Source organism: Paroedura picta, chromosome 3 (assembly GCF_049243985.1).
Source record: "Paroedura picta isolate Pp20150507F chromosome 3, Ppicta_v3.0, whole genome shotgun sequence".
Taxonomy (NCBI): Eukaryota; Metazoa; Chordata; class Lepidosauria; order Squamata; family Gekkonidae; genus Paroedura; species Paroedura picta.
Genome location: NC_135371.1, coordinates 126,225,901 through 126,246,571, shown reverse-complemented (window position 1 = coordinate 126,246,571; position 20,671 = coordinate 126,225,901). Strand labels below are relative to the sequence as shown.

At 44.3% G+C, this 20,671-nt stretch overlaps 1 long non-coding RNA gene across 1 annotated transcript in view; it reads left to right on the top strand.

The window, feature by feature from the left end:
- Positions 1-18,645, top strand: part of LOC143831318 (uncharacterized) — a 63,010-nt gene extending 44,365 nt beyond the window's left edge. Inside the window, exons 2-3 of the long non-coding RNA XR_013228818.1 lie at positions 14,722-14,794; positions 18,431-18,645. This is a non-coding gene — a long non-coding RNA (uncharacterized LOC143831318). The remainder of the gene's footprint in view (positions 1-14,721; positions 14,795-18,430) is intronic.
- Positions 18,646-20,671: the final 2,026 nt, after the last annotated feature.

The following is a 20,671-nucleotide window of genomic DNA, read 5'->3' as shown; positions in this document are numbered from 1 at the left end:
TTGGTCTAGCTAGAATTTTTGAATCACTTTAATGAAGTTCCCATTTGGCTGATACCTCTGTGTCTAGAGGATCCAGATGCTGCAGGCAGCTTGGACTTTGGAATTTACTTGAGATTTTGATCCTGCAGTATCTAGTATGTTCACTCTTAAGACCATGCGTATTCATTTATCAGCCATAACCTTTTTACAGTAAGGCCTTGAAGTTTACTGATCCCTGCCATTCTTTTTTCTCTTGATGCACCATAGAGGGCTGGAGAAATCTGACCCTGAGATAGCCTGAAGACAGAAGACCTATTCCTGTGCTCATGCTAGAAAAAATCATGCAGGTGTTACCACAGGTATGCTTTCTGGCTTTTGAAGACACCCCCTTTAGGGATGCTTTCTTTAGCATTGTTGGTGCATTTCAGAGTAGTGAATTACTGGCTGTGTACATAGTGATGCCAGTGGTTATGCTCTTGCTCTCAATTAGTGGTTCAAAATTGCATATTCACCTGTGCAGGTCCATGACAGACAAGCATTACCATGGAACCCATATCTTGCTTTATTTTGCTCCTAGAGGTCAACCCAGCTTGACCCTCACTGGCAGTCTTCAAGCTCCCCCTCACTGGCAGTCTTCAAGCAAAGGTTGGATACACACTTTTCTTGGATGCTTTAGGATGCTTAGGGCTGATCCTGCGTTGAGCAGGGGGTTGGACTAGATGGCCTGAATGGCCCCTTCCAACTCTATGATTCTATGATTCTATGATTCTAGTGGTTAGGAATGCAGATTTCTAATCTGTCGAGCTAGGTTTGATTCCCTGCCCCCCCCCATGCAGCCAGCTGGGTAACCTTGGGCTCACCACACCACTGATAGACATTTTCAAGATATATATGATATAATAAAATAAAAGGCACCTTATAATGGTTTACCATATAAAACCATAGGATATTAGAAACAGCATACAAAAAAAAAGTATGTGTTGTCTCTTATTTTCCTTCCTGCCAGGGCATATAGTGACATTTTCTATAGTCATCAGTATCAGACAAGAGATAGATTATCTTCTCAGTAACAGAATAGGAAACCAGGCCCAATAGTATCTCAGCAAGAAATTAGGCCCTAGGTTGTACATAAAGCGAACAGTCAAGTGTGTAATGAGATCAGTCCTCCAAGGCTTGCATACTACAAACACAGAAGCATTGATTCTTTGGCGCATAGAACTGCCGTTGGCATCATTTCAAAATGCAGTAAAGTAAAGGCTGCACTAAGGTTTTGATTAGGTATCTTGATTAAATAGGAAGATCTACAGTGATCATTTTTAAATAGTTTGAACCACAATGCAGAATTAACAGAATATGAGATCTGTATATCAAAGCATCACATATGTAAATCCAGGCTCTAAATTATCTACTGAGGGATTTAGAAGGTCATTGGGAATGGAGTATCATGAAAGTAGGCTGAATCCTTAAATAACATAACATTAAATGACAAATGGCTAAACGTATTTAATTACAGCTAACATATACAATTTATTAAAACAGTAATTAAGAATTTAAAATGTTAAGATTTATTTAAAATAAATTAAATGGTGATTTAGATTAAATGTCAGCAACAACAGCCCCCATTGAAACAGTATTCAGTCTTCCTATGTTAGACCATGATTTGGGGTTGATTTACAGTAGGAGAGGGCCAATCCCTTTCTATGATTCTAGCACTTCTGAGACTATTCTTCTGCTTCCCAATGGCTCCTGCTTGTCACATGCATGCATTGCAAAATAAGGCCTCCCATTGGGACATTTTGGAGCGCACTCATTTTGCACTGGTGTGGCTACACTTGCATCCAAATGTGGTTTCACATTGGATCAGATAATGGCCATTGGCCATTTTTGCTCCTCAGTGTACAAGCTATATGTTTGCCTAGGTTTATTATACTAACCAGCTTGTTTTTCTAGCTTTCTTAGACACAAGTAAGAAAGTTCTGATTGTCAGCCTCAGTATCGTGTTTGGGGGGAGCAACTTTGCAGTTTTGTCTGGATGGAATTCCAAGTAGTGGATCATTGAACATTTTCATGTCAACTGCTCGGGGTGCAGAGGACTGAAGTGGCTTTCTCTCCTTTCTACCATATCAGCTGAGGTTTTTCATCATGGCCCATCTCACACTGTCATTATTCAGCTGTGGAAGAATGATCTTTTGGCTCAGAAAGGCATTATTTTATCATTGTTGACCTCCAGACTCTGCATCAAAGACTCCCAGGAGCAATGTTACTTTGGCATTACTTCCTTGAGCACCATGAATGGAGGGCAGTGCTGTCACCAGAAAAAAATCGGTTTGGCCAGAAGGAAGGTTTGCAAGGCTATGTCACAATTTGTTAAGACTCTTGGCACTCTCCAAAGGAGAATGGGGATATTGATTTCTCTATGGAGCCTCCCTTCACTGATGTAACATGAGCTCGAAGGTGACAAGCAAGATGGCACTTAGTGCCATTGGAGCTCAAGAACAGATTTCAAGCCCTTGCAGAGGAGATGGAAGCAGCATCAAGGGTAGAGAAGGAACCTAGACAAATTCAAAGATAGAGTCAAGAGGGCATGGGGATATGAGGAAGTGGCATTTGAAGGAAAAGGAAAGTGTGGCCATTGGTGACTCTCTGTTGAGAGGCATGGAACGGTATGTGACTAAGTTTGACCCCTAGTTCAAGAGGCATGTTGCTTGCTGGGGGCAAAGATTAAAGATATCATGGACAGGATGCTGAAACTGATTAAACCTATGGATCGCTACCCGTTTGTGATGGTTCACATGGGAACGAGCAACACAGCCATCAACACAATTGTGCATATTAAGGCTGACTATGAAGATCTGGGAAGGCAGCTGAAATTAATGGGAGCACAAGCAGTTTTCTCTTAGATCCTGCCTGTCAGGGGAAGAGGTACAAATTGGGAGATGAAGATAATGGAGGTAAACTGCTGGCTGCGTTGGTGGTGCCAGCAGGTAGGATTTGGATTTTGGGACCATGGGAAGGTTTTCTAAAACAAAGCTTGCTAGCACAGGATGGGCTTCACTTATCCAAGTTGGGGGGAAATGTGTTGGGCAGGAACCTGGGGAGATTCATCAGAAAAGCTTTAAACTGAAGTTACAAGGGGAAGGAGATGTCCAATTTAGGATTCAAATGTAGAAGAGCAAATACTGATGGTCCACCTGGGAAGGATGTCAAATGGAACTAAGGGTAAAAGGCTTCAGGTGCCTATATACCAGTGACCAAAGCATAGGCAATAAAAAGAAAGCTCAAGCTTCTTATGCAGACAGAGAGAGATGATTCAGTAGGTATTACAGAAAATTGGTGGTTTGTTGGTTTAAAAAAACACCTTCATGCCATTCTGACTAAGTGGTTTTTAAAGACTGCTATATGCTGAGCTGTATGGAAGGGTGGTATAAAAATATAATTAATAAACAACATAGAGAGCATCAAATGCATATTTTTATATCATGCCTGACATCTGCCACCAAAACCTGGCTCCAAAAGAGAATTCATACTCACTGCTGCCCTACTGCCCATTGCATTTCCTTGTGGAGGTAATTTGCCTTTTTTATCTATGACAGAAGTGTTCAGAATTTGTTCACTGAATGCCAGTAAGCATCTCTCATTTCACAGTTATGATAGCTTATGGTTTCCATGGAGACCATTGAGATGTTTTCTCTACACGGATTGGAGGGCAAGGTCTTGGGGGAGGGAGAATGCACTTGGTTTCATATCACTATGCACAGGTCCAATGAACAAATCAAAGCATACTGCAAAACCTCATGGAAATGAAGCAACACTAGGGCAAGAATGCTGCAAACCATCTTTCTATTCCTTAACGGATTATTTAAACTCTTTAAATATACTCTGTTAGACATCTGAAGAGTGGGACAATGTCTTGAGCACACTCCAGGTGGCACAGAAGCCAGAGATTGGAGCCCAGAGGGTAAACCTGATGAGTTCCTTCTGCAGCAAACTGTTATACCATCAGGACCAGTGGCACTAGAAGGATCCATTGCTATCCCCTAGCTCTTTAGAATTGGAGTATTTGGGAATGTAGACAAAGAAAATAGTTGGAACTGCCTGCAAAGAGCAGCCCCAGAGCAGAAAATTGATGCTTGGTCTGCTGGGCTCTCTGGAAGGTAAGAGCATCCCTTCATCAGTCCCATATCAATCCCATGCAAAGGTCATTCCACATGACTTTAATGTTGCAGAAGGCTTGCAAATTGTAAACGCTACTAATTTGCATTTCCGCAAGACGTCGCACACAATCTGCCACACTCCTGAAACAGTTCCGCGAAAAGCACTTTGTTTTAGCACTTAAAGGGAAATCGGGAAAAGTGGATTCACCCTCCGAAAAGCGCTATATTCTTGCAAACAATCTGCAACACTAGCGAAAAAGACCTGTGCGTTCCCATTGTTGTGGTTCCAACAAAGTCCCTCCCCCTGGCTCTCTCCTCTGAACTTCTGGCGAAGCGATCGCCATTTTTTTTTCCTCGGAGCGAGCAGAAAGCAACGAACCAGCGAGCCTTCATTCACCCAGCAAGGCTTCTCTGGCTACAGTCCCTCCACAGAAGTGCTTTAAAGCTCCCCTAAGTCCCCAAGTGCAACACAGCCCTGTTTGCAAGTTCCCTTTATTTTCGGCTGAAAATCGCGCCCGTGCGGGGGGGGGGATTTTTCTTTTCACTTGGGGAAGCGTGGTAACGATGAATCGTAAGCTCACATGCCAGCTGCCAGCTAGATGGGTCTCTTCATTGCAACGAGTTAACGCAGATTCGTTGTAATGTGTTTCTTTTTTAAACCTGTGCTTAAAGGGGAAAGGGGCTTTCCCGGAGCATGATAACAACCACCCATTGGCTGTCCGTTTGATTGACGGCCAGGGGCGGGACAAAGCACAGAAAAAATCACTTCCTGTCTAGCGATTTTTGCGAGACCGGAAACCTGTGGAAACTAATGAAACGCTACTGGATTCCACTAAAAAAGCAGGTATGTGTAACGCCGAGATTGCACTTTTAAAAATAACCTTTCCACTTTGTGGGACCAATTAGCAACATTGGTCCTTGTGCGGAAACACCCATCACTGTATACCACAAACTAACAGGTTCTTTTGTAGAGTAAGTAGTTCTGGAAATATCAAGTGATACTATGTTTTTGGTGTTCCACAGCCTTCAATTTACTTATACACCTAGGATGCACTGAGCATCCTCCTAGTCTGAAAGTAGGGCAAGTTTGGAAGAACACTTGCAACAAAGCTTCAAGAACTTCTTATAGGACGTTTATGAAAGCCTATGAGATGGCAATGAAAATGGTAAAACAAGCATTTTATTCTATTTCTGTTGTGAGCTCACACCCAGCACAATTATTTAATTCTGTCTCTCATTGAACTTTAGGAAAGGCACCAAAATTGGATATTATTTGTGAGGAATTATTTGTGAGTCAATTGGATATTATTTGTGAGGAATTTGTGAGCTATCTTTAAACCACCTGTGGCGCCGCGGGCGACACGGACTAAATAAAAGAGTAAGGGCTGGTGTGGAGGAGTTAGGGCGGGCTCTGTCCGGGATAAAAACTCGGAGGAGCAAATCAGGAGCCGCTTCACAGCTCCTGATTCGCTCCTCTGAGTGGCAATCCAGGGCCAAGTGGCCAATTGGGAGTGGCCCTATTGGCTACTTGGCCCGTCCCAAGAACAGCCACCTGCGAACTGCACACTCCTCCCGACCGCCATCCTTGACGGACGGCAGCCGGCTAGGAGCCTTGCCCCACAGCGCTGGCCTCTGGGGAACACACTTCCCCTCGGCAAAGTGCCTGCCCTGCCCTGCCCTGCCTACGCGCCTGCGGACGCCCCCCAAGCCCTTCCCACCCCCACCTCGACCGTCCATTCCCGCCCGCCAAAGCCCCCGCCCTGCCCAGCCCGCTCGACCAGCGCCATGCCCACCACCCGCTGCCCGCGCCCTTCACACACCCACCCCACCACTTGCCCATCCGCGCTTGGCCGCCTTTCCCCCGAATTCTGCGCTGCCGCCGCCGCCGCCCAAACCCTTCTACGTACACGCCTGCACGGCCTTCAACGCCCCCACGAACACTGAAGACGACGAGCCACAATGGCGGCACTACCTCCCAGACCGCTGCGCCGCCAACCACGCCGCCTCCACGCTCCCTGCCGCCTTTGCGTCTCCCGGCCAGAGAGAAGACGGCGATTGCAAATGGCGCCGCTACCTCCCGAAGCACCGCGCCGCCACCCACGCTGCCTCCATGCTTCCTGCCGCCTTCGCCCCCCCCACAGGCACGCCTCACCAACGCCTGACTCACCAATGCCCGCTAAACGCCGTGCCTGCGCCTCGCCGACCCTCAGGAGCCGCCGCCGCTGCCGACCGCTGCGCCGATTACCCGGGATCTGCCAACAGCCGCGGTAAGACCTCCCATGCTCCCTTTCTGCCGCCCCACGGACGCTGCCCCCAGCCTCCTCACCCACACCACGCCATCGAGCTGTAGGGGGAAGCCTGCGCCAGTCCGCGGTGGGGGAGGCCGCTGCCATCTAGTGCCCATTTTATTTAGAAATAAAATGGGCTTTAAATCTAGTTTCATATAATCTTGATACTCCACTGTGACCTTCCCCCAACTATTGATATCATAAGGGAACTTATGTTGTCTTTGGAGGGGTTATTTGATAGTTTCAGGTGGCTCAGCTGACTGAAGTGGATAGCTTGCTAGCTTTGGTGAGGTCAAACTCTGCCCGTTAGATCCCTACCCCTCATGGTATCTTAAAACAAGTGATGAGAGCATAGGACGCCCTCTCCAAGATAATCAATCTTTCCCTCTCAATGGAGGAATTTTCAGAGTGGCTGAAGGAGACAGTAGTCTGCCTGTTGCTAAAGAAAACATTTTTGGACATGCATGATCATGCCAATTACCATCCCGTGTTGAACCTAGTATTCTTGGGGAAGGTGGTTGTGAGGGCTGCCATGAACCAACTCCTGGCATACCTAGATGAGGCTTCCATGTTGGAAGCCATGGGGTGGAAAATACAACCACTGTTATATTTCAGAAATGGATTTCCATTTTAGAAATTACAATTTCTGAATAATTTGGAATAGGGAAATGGCCAGCAAAGAAAGTATTAAGAAACACCTCCTCTTAATCTTCCCCTCATAAATGCAGCCTCCTATGGCAGCTTTTCATTTAAAGAAAACTGTTGGAACTTCATTATGTATAAAATGCCCTTCTGTGACACATAGTGGCTGCAACAATGACAGACAGACAGACAGTCAGACAGGGTTCTAAACTCTTACTTTGAAAGACCACAGTATAACAAAGAGCAGAATAACCAACCGTGCAATGGCAGAACACTATATATTATTCCACATGCAGCCTATTGCTTCCTTAGAACTATCAAAATGACATATCCCAGAAGAAACTGAGAAACATATGAGTAAAATGAGATGTCCCACTGTAAAGGCATTTCAAAGCAGATGTGGAGCCCCAATGATCCCACTGTGAAACCAGAGGTGTGGTTTCATCATCATCAAGCCAAAAAATTAGCTACAATGGAAGAGAAAACAGGACACCACTCTGGTACAATAAAAACTTTAAAACTAAGGAGCTACATTTATTGCAATGCCTGAAACTCATTTGATCATTTCCACATCAGACAGCTGGAGGAAAGAACAATACTTTAGGGCAGTCATGTTCTATTGGACACAGTGCCTTCATTGGAAGTGTGCTATCTCTTAAAACATATCCTCCAGCTCAGGCAAAATTTCAACAGTTGTTATTCTTGGGTATCATTCAGTGGTTGAAAAAAGAAGCCAAAGTCTGCTGAATTAACCTTGCAGCTGAAGACCTTTGTAGTCTCTTGAATAAGAACTCTGAGAGTAATCCTCTAAGGTTGAGTACAACTATGAAATATGAAGTTATGTCAGTGCTGGCTAATGACCCTGAAGGCCACCAGCGTATCCAGACAGGGATGCATTGACTGGCAAGATGGTATGGGGCCAATCAATACATGACTCAGTTTTGGCAATAACAGAGGCCACAGCTTTATTTGGTTGCCACAAATACCTCCAGTCAGAGAGTTAGCACAACATGAGAAAAGAGCCATGACCACAGCCATCTGGATGCTTACTGCTTGGGTTCCTTGGGCACTCTGGGACCAGTCACCTTCCCAGCCAGGAGGGCAGTTCCCTTACCCATGAGTTCCACTCCACAAGGAGGTGACCTATGTGATGGTTGATGGGTGCTCACCTAATTCGGCCACCTGACCTTGAGCCCCTGGCCTTCCCAGCTGTGTCAGCCACTCTCATTAGCAGGCCGGTCTCTTATTTAGACCCCTCACCCACAGGGCTCCAGTATGTAAACTGGAACCCTGTACAAAGGCTCATCCTCATGCTCCCCTTAAACCACCACTGAACATGGGCCAGCCCCGTTCCTGACGACCCATGAACACCTTGCAACCCCTTGAGCAACACCACCCGCAACCCATGCAGCCACATGTTGCAGCTCCACTCAGAGAGGTGCACTCCATCCCTTTGAAAGATGGGAACCAAATGGTGGGTGATGTCAGTGTGTTGTTTCACAACACCCTTCCACCCCTGAATTAACTTGCAAACTTCCTTATTAACTTTCTCTTTTGCCCAATGCACACATCCTAGGTGCATGGCATCTCTCCAAACCCATCTGTCCAGGAGATCAGACCACATCAAACACACCACTGGCAACATTTGCCTCAGGACCACTAGGTCCCCAGCAATCATTTTAAGCAAACACAGACCAGAGATTCTTGGCAGATCATTTTCCCCCATGTGCATGATAATCACCGATGGAGCTTCTCCGTCATGAACTTTAGCCACTATGACCTCCAATATTGATGACCAGTGTGGTGTCCAGACCATGTGATGCTCAGCAGCTCACCCTGGCCAAGTTGCACTCCCCAACCAGATGATGCCATGTACTGTCCTGCCCAGTAAACAATACTGTGCCCCACAATGAGGACCCTTGGGAAAGAAACGGCTTGGCCTGGGACAAGCAAAAGGTTAGCAAGATATGTGAGAGTAGTCTATACGCCTAAGAATACCATCTCCCAATTTGCATGATCTCCTGGGGGATGGCCCTATCGAGGAATGCCTATGTAGCTTCCCCAGTTCAGAATGAGTGAGTCCCGTAATATTCAGGCCACATCCCCAGGCAACGAAGGAACAGCCTGAGCACAGCCGCAAACTGGAAGCATGACAGGCAAATGCCATTGTGGTAAATCAACAACACCCCTGGTAATGCAGGGCGAACAGATATGTACAAGCTCAGGCTTCTGATGGGGCAAGTGCTAAGTGAGCCCATCCAGTGCAGAACTGCTAACACTCCACACCCTTTCTGGTTTGTCATAGAACTCCAGAGTGAAATAAGAACTCCTGCTGGTGTGAACTCCACATCCTCCACACTAAGAGCCAATGTGCCGCTATATGCTTGTGATGGGACCACCAGCTTGCTACATCTAAAAGCCCCATGTTATGCAAGCATGAAAGCAGCTCGCACAATGCCACTTCAAATGGACTAAAGCACACCGCCCTCAGCTGCCTGACCAGCTGCCCGAGCACAGTCAGCGTGATGGGGCACCTAGGGTCTGGAAGCCTCTTGGGAGTTCTACCCCACCCTTTTCTGGCCTGTCTAGGTAGAAAAAAAGAACCAGGGTCCCAAGACCCCATAGCCTTGCTGAAAAATCAATCCTACTAGCATGACCCACAGAGTCTTGTGCTAGAGGCCCCTTTCCTTCAGGTGAGCCAAGTAACAAAGGGGGCCAGGGTTGCCCACAGGCTGCCCTATGGGGGATATGCACAAAGTCTTGGACAGCCCCTCTGTAGCATTGGTGTGTGGTCAATGCAACAGACGCCAAGACTCCATCCCAGGTCAGTCAATTCCAAGCTCCCAGAGGCTTTCTGGGAACTCTTCTGAATTCAGGTTTGCCTGGGGAGTGAGTTGCCAAAACCTCTCAATCTGCAATCAAGAGAGTCAGCTATTGCATTCCGCACCCCGGCAATGTGTCACACCTGGAATGAAATGTTCATCTCCAGGGAAGTGAGGACCATGCATCTCACCAAGTGCATGACCCTGATCAACCTGGAAGATTGCTGGTTAAGAAAACAAAACAAAACAAGACCAGACTGTTGACAAACAGCTCCCTCCATATGACCACCCACCACTAATATTGAAAAAAATTCCAAAAAGATAAGGTCCCTCTAAACTGCTGGCATCCAACTGGCTGGCCATGCCTGAACACACCACCTGTTGCAGTTAAAAAAACCCTGAAACCTAATCTGCCAATCACATCATAGTGGACCTCTAGTGCACTGCCCAAGTCAAGCACGGTCTGCCAGATAGCTACCCCATTGAAGTTCCGAAGGAAATCAGACGAGACCTGCAGGTCGGGCCTCATTCCCTGTGTAATCCTGAGGTAGGGGCATGACCTGCTCAACCCTCTAGTGGTCTGTGCCAACCGAACACAAAATGCCTGGCCTGGCACCACAACTATGCAGATAAAATTCCAATGATCTAAGAGGACCTGTACTTCCCTAAGGGTACTTTTTCTTCTTGTTGCCATATTTCCTATTAGCTCCCTGAGAGTCACCAGTTTGTTGCTGGGCAGGCTGGATGTGCCTGCTACAGAATTGCCAGGAAAGTGAACCAGCACAACCGCCTGGGAATATCCCTCTCAGTACAAGGCATTGTCACTGGAGGGCAAAGAGGCACCTCTAGCTTTGCCCCTGGTTTTGCCACCTCACCTGGGCAATGGCCGCTCTTTGCCCCCCTTGCTGTCCCAAGCTCTGGAAGAAAAACCCTGGGGCCTCTAGGGCTCTGGAAATGACCCTTGCAGGCGTGGCCCCTAGCTTCTGAGGGTACCTGACTCTGTCTAATTCTACGAGAACGCGGGTGCAGCTCAACTGGCCCACTCCCAGAAGAGCTAGACCCAGTGTCCGGTGAGATCTTGTAGACTCCCTCCCACTCTGGGCATGCAGAGCTTGACCTGCTTCTCACTTCCAGGTAACCCCCTGTGGACCTGGCCCGCCCCTGAGTGCTGCGTTGCCCAGACCGAGAGTGCTGCCCTCTGGCCATTTTTCCTTAAGCTGCCTCACCCTCCCATTGCCCTTCACCTCTCCCCACTTGCCTGGGTCTTGTGACAGGCCCCAGGAACTACTGTTGCCCAAGCCTCCCTAGTCTGCAGTATGCTGGCACTACTCCCCCTGCCACCCTCCATGGCACCCGCTCTCCTCGCACATTCGTGTCACCCAGCCACCATTGCCACCTGACCCCCTTACTCGCCTGCTGGGCCCAACCACTGTTCTCTTAAAAAATGGGGGAACTAATCACCCCTGTTCAGCTGAGAGCCCTCCATGCTGGCACACTGTTGCCTCCTGCCCCAGATGAGGCTGCCCTGGTCACACCTTCTCACTCGGTCTTTCTGGCCTGCCCAGCTGTCGTCACATGAACGGCAAGCTGTCTGGCAGTGAATCAATGGTGGAGAGGCCAGGCAGTTCCACATGGCACCTTAAATAAGCATCTGGGAGGCTGCCCATAACACACCAGCATGCATGACCACCAGGCTCGGCAAGCTACGTCTTCTCAGCCCCGCCCTCCATGGCATCAACTGTTGTCACTGTTATTCATGGCCGCTCTTTACTACAGCCCAAAAGGATGTGCATTGATCATTGAATTAAGAGAAACTCACTTCTTATCAATTCACAGTTTGACTGATTGTCAGCATTGCCTGAACTCTACATCTCAACTCAGCAGTAAGAAGAAACCTTTGAAAATGTATGGCTTTTAAAATACAGTTAATTAGCAGTATAAAGATAGACCACTGAATTGCATCCAACTGTCCTTTAAGAAAATTTTGACTTAAAAATCAGAGCAGAATATTAACCAAAATGTATTAAGCTCTCTTTTCCATTCCTTTCTTCTGAATACATTTTATTTCAAATAATAGTGGATTATCCTCTTTGTGGACTATACAATTGGTTATTTTTTCTTCTCTTGGATGAAAGATGTTTAAATGGTTCAGTATTGTGTCTATGGTGTAATGCAGGAAAAGAATAAGGAGAGGGGGGGAACCCTCAACACACAGACTTGCTGATTTGCCAAAGTCTACTCAATAAAAAGACAATATTTATTTTCCTTTTCTATACATTTATGTATTCAGACACTCTTTGATACTAGAATAAAAAGCAAAAATAAATAAAAATTTGGGACTCATGTACAATATTTTTCTTTCTAAAGTTCTTAGAAGAATCAGTGCACAGGGAAACAAAAACAAAGATGTTGGGTAGACCTCCCTTCTTGTTTCCTTGGGTGAATTACAACAAACTAAGATAGACTTTTGAGAGCCGATACATTAAACAAATATTTCCTCTATTTTTTAAATGCTTTCCCACTCCTTCTGTTTCCTTTTTCCTTCTCTGTTTAATTTTAACATATACAAGCATCCTTTTTCACATTTTTAATAGATTTTTTATAGATTTACACTCTGGTGCAGTTATTTTAATACTATAAATTCTGATTGTGGCACACATATATACTTGCATAAAATCAACATATGGAAATAATATATAATATATAGAAAGCATATATAATACTTTTAGAAAGAGAAAATACGATAATGGCAACTGGAACACACCAAAAAGAAAAAGAAAAAACAGATGAAGACTGAAGAATTTAAAAGATTATGATGAAATTGTTGTGAACAATGGTGCACTAAGATGTAACAATTTGTGGAAAGAGGACTTCAGGAGACTACATTTGGAAGAAAACTTTCATGACTTGCTTCAGAATTATGTGAAGATTGAAAGAGACTTTCCTGATATTGACCAAATTTTTAGAGTGAATTCAAGATCTGAATTCAAGAATAAGCTTGAGATATACTGGTCTATTCTACTCACAAGAAAACACATGATGCAATATTAAGGAACCCAAGGAAATCAGCACTTAAAATGGAAGGAAAAGAAGTGCAGATCTTTCAGGATTTAACAAGTGAGATCAGGAAAAAGAACAACTTTGATTTATTGAAACAGATTCTACAAAATAAATAAGTAAAATTTCATTGGAAAATACTATTCACAATACAGAAATACTTACCAAAAGGAAGAAAAATAATTATAACAAGCTAAATTACTGGGCAAATAACGGAAAGTGAAGGACTTACACAAAGGAAATAAAGGGAAATCTTCAAACAACCCTAAGTAAACTGAAAGTAGCTCAAAGCAAAATTCAGAGCAAAAAATTCTGCAGAAGAAACAAACATGAAAAAGGACAAATATCAGGACAAAATGGATAAATTAAAAATAGTGTCAATAAATATCAATGGATTGATTTCCTCTTCAAAATGCACAAACATTTTCAATCAACTTAAAAACAAAATGCTGATATTTTATGCCTACAAGAAACCTATATAAAGAATACATATGATCATACTCTAAGCCAGTCATTCCCAAGGGATCCGTGGACACCAGGAGGTCCCTGAAGGAACTGAAGGGGTCTGTGGATTTTTGCCTCCAGACTAATAAAAGAAAAATGCTACACTTGGGAACTGGCCATTTCCCTTGCTCTCCCTTCTCCTTGAGCACAAGTGGATTCATCCTCCCAATGGTTTTCCTGCCTGGGAGGGGGCAGAGCCTGCCTTGTTGTTGTTAGATGCGAAGTCATGTCCGACCCATCGCGACCCCATGGACGATGATCCTCCAGGCCTTCCTGTACCATTCCCCGGAGTCCATTTAAGCCTGCCTGCTTACTCCCAAATTTGACTGCCTCCTGTTTCTCTCCCCACCCCACCCCCTCATCTTCCTTGAGCCTGTTTGGACCTTTGTGCTCCTTGGAGAATGTTCCTTTCCTGCAGCATTGTTAGAGGCTACTTGGTTCTGCTAAAACTAGTGAGCTGCGAAAGGAGACAGGGCCTGGACTGGTGGGGGGAGGATTCAAAACTTCTTAAGGGCCACAGAGGTATTGCCCTTCCCTTTTCATTGCATAAATTCTCTGCTTTGCAAACTGAGCGAGGAAACAGATGGTGTAGTGTTGGGGGCGGGGGGGGGGGGAGAGATGAATTAAAAGTTCTTAATGGCCACAAAAATTCTATTGCATGCATCCTCTGGTTTGCATGCCGAGTGGGACGGCATGGGGTTGGGGAGGGAAAAGAGGATTTAAAAGTTCTTAACAGCTGCAAGCCTTTTCATTGTATGCATCCTCTGGTTTGCAAGCTGAGTGGGGAAAGAGATCGTGTACGGTTGGGGGAGGGGAGGAGGATTCAAAATTTCTTAAGAGCCACAGTTATTTGTTCAGTTTCTTCACTGTTACAGGTTCCGGAGATGTCCCTGTAGTTCACCCAAAATTCCAGAATAGATCTTGGGTTTCTGGAACTTGTGACAGTCAAAGGCCTTGTCTGGCCCATTATCATTGTATCCCAGTATCTCTGGAAAAAGCAAAAAAGCATCATATTCTACCAATCACAACATCCCTGTTGTTGTGTTTTGAGGTAGAGTCAGAGTGCAGCCATAACAGAGTCTGCTTGAGCACAACATTGACCTATGTTTGGGCCTCACAGACTGATTTCAAGATAAAGGGGAAGAAAACCAGCCAGCCAGCCAGCCCAGTGTGTAGGCATAGGTCTGTTCACAAAATATCTGAAATAATTTCTGGAGACTCCTTTCTCTGCAACTGTTTTTGATCCCCTGAATTTTGGTTGTTATCTTTCTAAAGGAAAATGCAGAAGATACTATTGAAGGCTCCCTTTGGTGAAGAAAAGCAAACAGGCAGCCAGTCCAGAATGCAGGTATTATTCTGTTCATGAAGAAAGAGATCATTTTGTACTTTGACATCTCCAGCACACACACACACACAAACAAGGTTGCCAACTACAGCAATGTGTGAAAGTCAAATGTAGGTGGGGACGGAGTGGGTCTAATAGACATGTTTGGTGTAGTGCTTAGGAATGCGGACTTACAATCCAGCATGCCGGGTTCGATTCTGCACTCCCCCACATGCAGCCAGCTTTGTGACCTTGGGCTCACCACAGCACTGATAAAGCTGTTCTGACCGAGCAGTAATATCAGGGCTCTCTCAGCCTCACTCACCCCACGGGGTGTGGGGAGAGGGAAGGGAAGATGACTGTAAGCCGCTTTGAGCCTCCTTTGGGTAGAGAAAAGCGGCATATAAGAACCAACTCTTCTTCTTCTTCTTCTTCTTCATGTCAGTTCTGGTGACACAGGAAGAGAGGGAGAAACCTGGCAAAGCCACTTCCTGTGATGGGGGAGTGGCCTGATGTTATCATATCTGGTGGGAGTGTCTGGGTGATATCACTTCTGGTGACATGTGACATCTGGGGGTGTGGCCAACTGATATCACTTCCAGGTGTCCTCAAAGCCTGAAGACTATTTCAGGGGGTCTTCCACCCTCAAAAATTTGAAAAACACTGCTCTAAGGGATTTGTTTTTGTTGTTAGGTGCGAAGTAGTGTCCGACCCATTGCGACCCAATGAACAATGATCCTCCAGGCCTTCCTGTCTTCTACCATTCTTCTACCATTCCTCAAAGTCCATTTAAGTTTGCACCAACTGCTTCAGTGACTCCATCCAGCCACCTCATTCTCTGTCGTCCCCTTCTTCTTTTGCCCTCATTCGCTCCCAAGCATTAGGCTCTTCTCCAGGGAGTCCTTCCTTCTCATGAGGTGGCCAAAGTATTTGAGTTTCATCTTCAGGATTTGGCCTTCTAAGGAGCAGTCAGGGCTGATCTCTAGGACTGACCGGTTTGTTCACCTTGCAGTCCAAGGGACTCGCAAGAGTCTTCTCCAGCACCAGAGTTCAAAAGCCTCAATTCTTTGATGCTCAGCCTTCCTTACGGTCCAACTTTCACAGCTGTACATTGCAACTGGGAAGACCATAGCCTTGACTAGACGCACTTTCATTGGCAGGAAATAAGGAATTAGGCAAACTATATTTTGCTTCAGTTCAAAATAGAAAAATGTGAAGTAGCTATTTATAGAAACAATTTACAATTAGAAATAATATAAGAATTAAGAGACACTCATGGAAGATGATTCCAGGAATCTGGAAGAACTTTTCAAAGTAAATAATACTGACAAACTGTCCTCAACTACAGTTTGGGAAGAAAGCAAAAACATGTATCAGAGGGATTTTTTCTAGCTGCTGTTGCTGCAAAGACAAAGTTAGAAAGATCAGAACAATCTATGAAAAAATCAGATTAGGACAAGAACATATTAAAAATCTGAATAAAGAAATGTGAGCAGAAATCAAACAATACAAATAATTTATACATTAGAAATGGAAGAAGTACAGGAAAAATTACTAAAACAAAGGAATTTTGACATGTGAACAAACCAGGCAGATATTGGCCATATTCTCACATGAAGGAAAGAGAACAACTTATCAATTTTCTTTCAGGATTATAGAAAAAGAAGTCTGTTTCAGAAGAAGGAATAAAACATTATGGCCACAAAGTTTACATTGGAACACAGAAAAATATTAAACCCAATAATAAGAGCAAAAAAGAACATAGAAGGATGAATAATCAGGACCAGAAAGATTGCCAGCAATGTATTACAAGGATCTTGCAGAAATATGAATGAAATCATTACAATGTAATGAATGAGATTTTTTAAAAAGACAATACCTCTGACATGGCAAGAGGTGTACATAATGCTAAAATATAAAGAGGATAGTGAGGCATGTGTACTACAATCTTGTAGATCTTTTTCTCTGCTAAATGTAGACTATAAAAATTGTGCCACAATAATGGCATAAAGATTAAGGAAGTATATATCAAATGTGGTCTGATCAGAAAGGCTCTGTACCAAAAAGATAAAAGATACTATATTAATCAAACTTGATGCAACTGAACTTGTGAACAAGAAGGGAAAGAAAGCAGTGTTTCTATTTCTGGATGCAGAGAAATAATTCAGCAATTTAATATGGCCTTTTTGTTGCACTGTAAAACATAGATTATGAATTCTGGAACTGGATGCATGGGATGCGCTCAAATCAACATGCAAAGATTTTAATTAACTAGAACTAAAGCCCATTTTAATCGGTGATAAAATGGGCGCTAAGGAGCGCAGCCCGGGGAAACCTTCACAGGGCGAAGGCTTCCCGGGGCCTGGCGCGGCGGAGGCAGGCAGCGGCAATCTGGGGCCGGGGACAGGCTCACTGCATCAGCGATGCAGCGAGCCTGTTCTGGGGGCGGGGAGAAGGCGGCCAGGCATGGAAGCAGAACCGGGTGACGGTGGGTGTTCTCCCGGCCCCAGGAACAGCGTTGGTGCAGCGGCGAGGTGGCGAGGCTGTTCTGGGGCAGGGAGAAGGGCGGTGGGCAGGCCTCGAGGCGGCGGCGAAGTGGGGCAGCTTACCGTGTGTCCAAGCGAGGGCAGCGGGTTGAGAGGCGGCTGGGGGGATCAAGGGGGTAGTTCGGGGTGGGTAGGTGGGTGCCTTTGGGGGGAGGAAGCAGCGTGAACGCATAAGAAGCTAGGGGCGGTTACTTGGGGGTAGGGGGGGCTGAAAAGGAACAGGGACGCCGTGCCTTTGACGCGGCATCCCTGCTCCTTTCTCAACGGGGAGGATCGGTCAGCAGGAGGACTCACCAGGTTGGAGATCGGTTCCGTCTGTGCGGTGAGTCCCCTGGCGGCTGTGGCGAGGCTGGGCCAAGCTGCCAATGGGAAGCCGCGCTTCGTGCGGCTCCCCATTGGCGGCTTGGCCCAGGATGGACACTTGGAGGGCTCAATCAGGAGCTGTGAAGCCGATTGGGCCCTCTGAGTTTTTATCCCGGACAGGGCCCGCTCTAACTCCTCCCCAACAGCCCTTACCCTTTTATTTAATCCGCTCCGCAGGAGCAGTTTAAAGATAGGAAATTAACAAGCAATTTCAATTGAAAAAGGAACACATCTGGAATGCTTCAGATTTTAGCTATTTGAGCTATAAAGATTAAACAAAATTATAGAATTAAGGAAATAAAAGTGGATGATGTAGAGTTCAAAATGAAAAGTTATGCAGACATTTCTTAACAGTCCTGGACCACCAAAATTGTTACAAAATGTACTGAAACATATTGAAGAATTTGGATGCTTTTCAGGCTATAAAATTTATAGAAAGAAGACATAAATGATAATGACATTTTTTACACAACAACATGAAACAGATTTTAGAGAGAACAGAGTGCTCAGCAACTAATGATCCCTCTAAATATTTAGGAATAGGTGACTGGACAAAACTGTAACCTTATAAAAAATAACTACCAGAAAACTTGGAAATTGATACAAACAGATCTACTTAGATCAGAAGAATTAAAAATCTTGTGGATGTCAAGAATCTCTGCAATCAAAATGAATGTGTTGACCAGAATTAGAAAAGTTGTTAAACACCAAGTTTGCAATGAAACCTGAATACTGGTTATTTTCTTTCCAGATACTTTGCCAGTACAGGCAAGAACGCTTTTCTTCTACGCCACATCGGCAGCCAGACTTTCTGCTAGCCAAGAATTGGAAAGTGAAGGCGATTCCTACAAAGGAACTTTGGTTAGAGAAGCTATCGGAATTTGCCAAATTGGCAAGATTGACAGTATTAGTTAATGGTTGACCAGAGAAGGAATTTCATGAGCAATGGAAAATGTTCATGGACTATCAGCCTAATCAATAAACAATTTATGGTGGTGAAGGGTGGTGGGGGAATTGAAGATTTGAAGTTATATGGTTAGGAGAACCTATCTTGGTAATTATTGTGTTGTATGTATTATGAATATAACAATAATAACAATAATAATAATAAAAAATGAAATGTGAAAATGAATGTGTTGACAACACTCAATTTTCTGTTCCAAGAAAGAATATTGAAAGAGTGGCAGAGACACATAGACCAGTTTATATGAAATGGATAAAAAAGAAGCTACAAAATACTTCAAAATAAGGGGGGAAAGAAGAGGATTAAGAACTGCAAACATAAAATTACACTACCAAACGGCAGACCTGGTCTGGATTGTGGACCAGACTAAAAAAAAAAAAAAAAGACAAAGGATAGTAACTCTACAACCAGCTGACCTTGAAGGCTTGTACAATTACTTATGGGTTAAAAAACCAACTAAAAAGACAGAAATCACATAATTAGAGGTGGACTTTTGAGAATATGGTTTGCATGTCAAGTAAAAATTATTTTCTAAAATATGACATGATTCAAGAAGGACGTAGATAAAATTGAAAGGGTAAAAAAGGCAAATGCCATTTTGGGCTGTATCAACAGGGGCATCACATCAAAATCACAAGATGTCATAGTCCCATTGTATGTGACACTGGTCAGACCACACCTGGAGTACTGTGTGCAGTTCTGGAGGCCTCACTTCAAGAAGGACGTAGATAAAATTGAAAGGGTACAGAGGAGAGCGACGAGGATGATCTGGGGCCAAGGGACCAAGCCCTTTGAAGATAGGTTGAGGGACCTGGGAGTGTTCAGCCTGGAGAAAAGGAGGTTGAGAGGGGACATGATAGCCCTCTTTAAGTATTTGAAAGGTTGTCATTTGGAGGAGGGCAGGATGCTGTTCCCATTGGCTGCAGAGGAAAGGACACGCAGTAATGGGTTTAAACTACAAGAACAACGATATAGGCTAGATATCAGGAAAAAAAATTCACAGTCAGAGTAGTTCAGCAGTGGAATAGGCTGCCTAAGGAGGTGGTGAGCTCCCCTTCACTAGCAGTCTTCAAGCAAAAGTTGGATACACACTTTTCTTGGATGCTTTAGGATGCTTAGGGCTGATCTTGCATTGAGCAGGGGGTTGGACTAGATGGCCTGTATGGCCCCTTCCAACTCTATGATTCTATGATTCTATGATGATAAATGCTCAGGGGAAAATCAAGTCATGGCAAGATATCAGAGATGAGGATATGAACAATGGCTGCTATATTATCAATCAAATTAAAGATTAAAGAAGATCATGAACACTGAAGGCAGAGATACAACTGAATTTGAACAGACATGTCTGAATTTAAACAACTGATTATAAAACAAAAAGAGCATTTTCTATGACATATGGGATCTTACTTCAGCTAGAAACAGAAGGACAAGTAGAAAACTGTATGATTAAATAGATGATATATTTCAAATAACAGATATCTATGCCACAATGGGAATGACTATGAGGAAAAGATATCAGATTCATTGCCAGACAGACATCAAGGGGAAATATTTTTCAAATGTTATACAACTCTAAATTACATTTAGAAAGCAGACAAAAACTACAAAGAAAAATGCTGGAAATGAAAATAAATGTATCATGGATGTCTAAGGCTAATCCTGCCTTGAGCAGGGGGTTGGACTACATGGCCTGTATGGCACCTTCAAACGCTATGATTCTATAATTCTATATAGATGGAACCTTTATTTTATATGTGGAAGGCATATAAAAAAGCTAAAAAAATGGTAGAAAACACAGAAAAATGGGAAACATACTAAAGCTTAAATTACTAGTGGAAGCTAAGAATATGCTACTAGGTGTACTGCCTAATAAATTACAAAAAACCTTAAAACAGATATTCAAATACATGGTGTTATCTCTGCAGCAAAATGTAAACTAGACTTCTGTTCACATTTAGAAGATTGGGGAAATAAACTTGCTGAAAATACAGTAATGGCAACATTAACATCCTATTTAAGAAACAG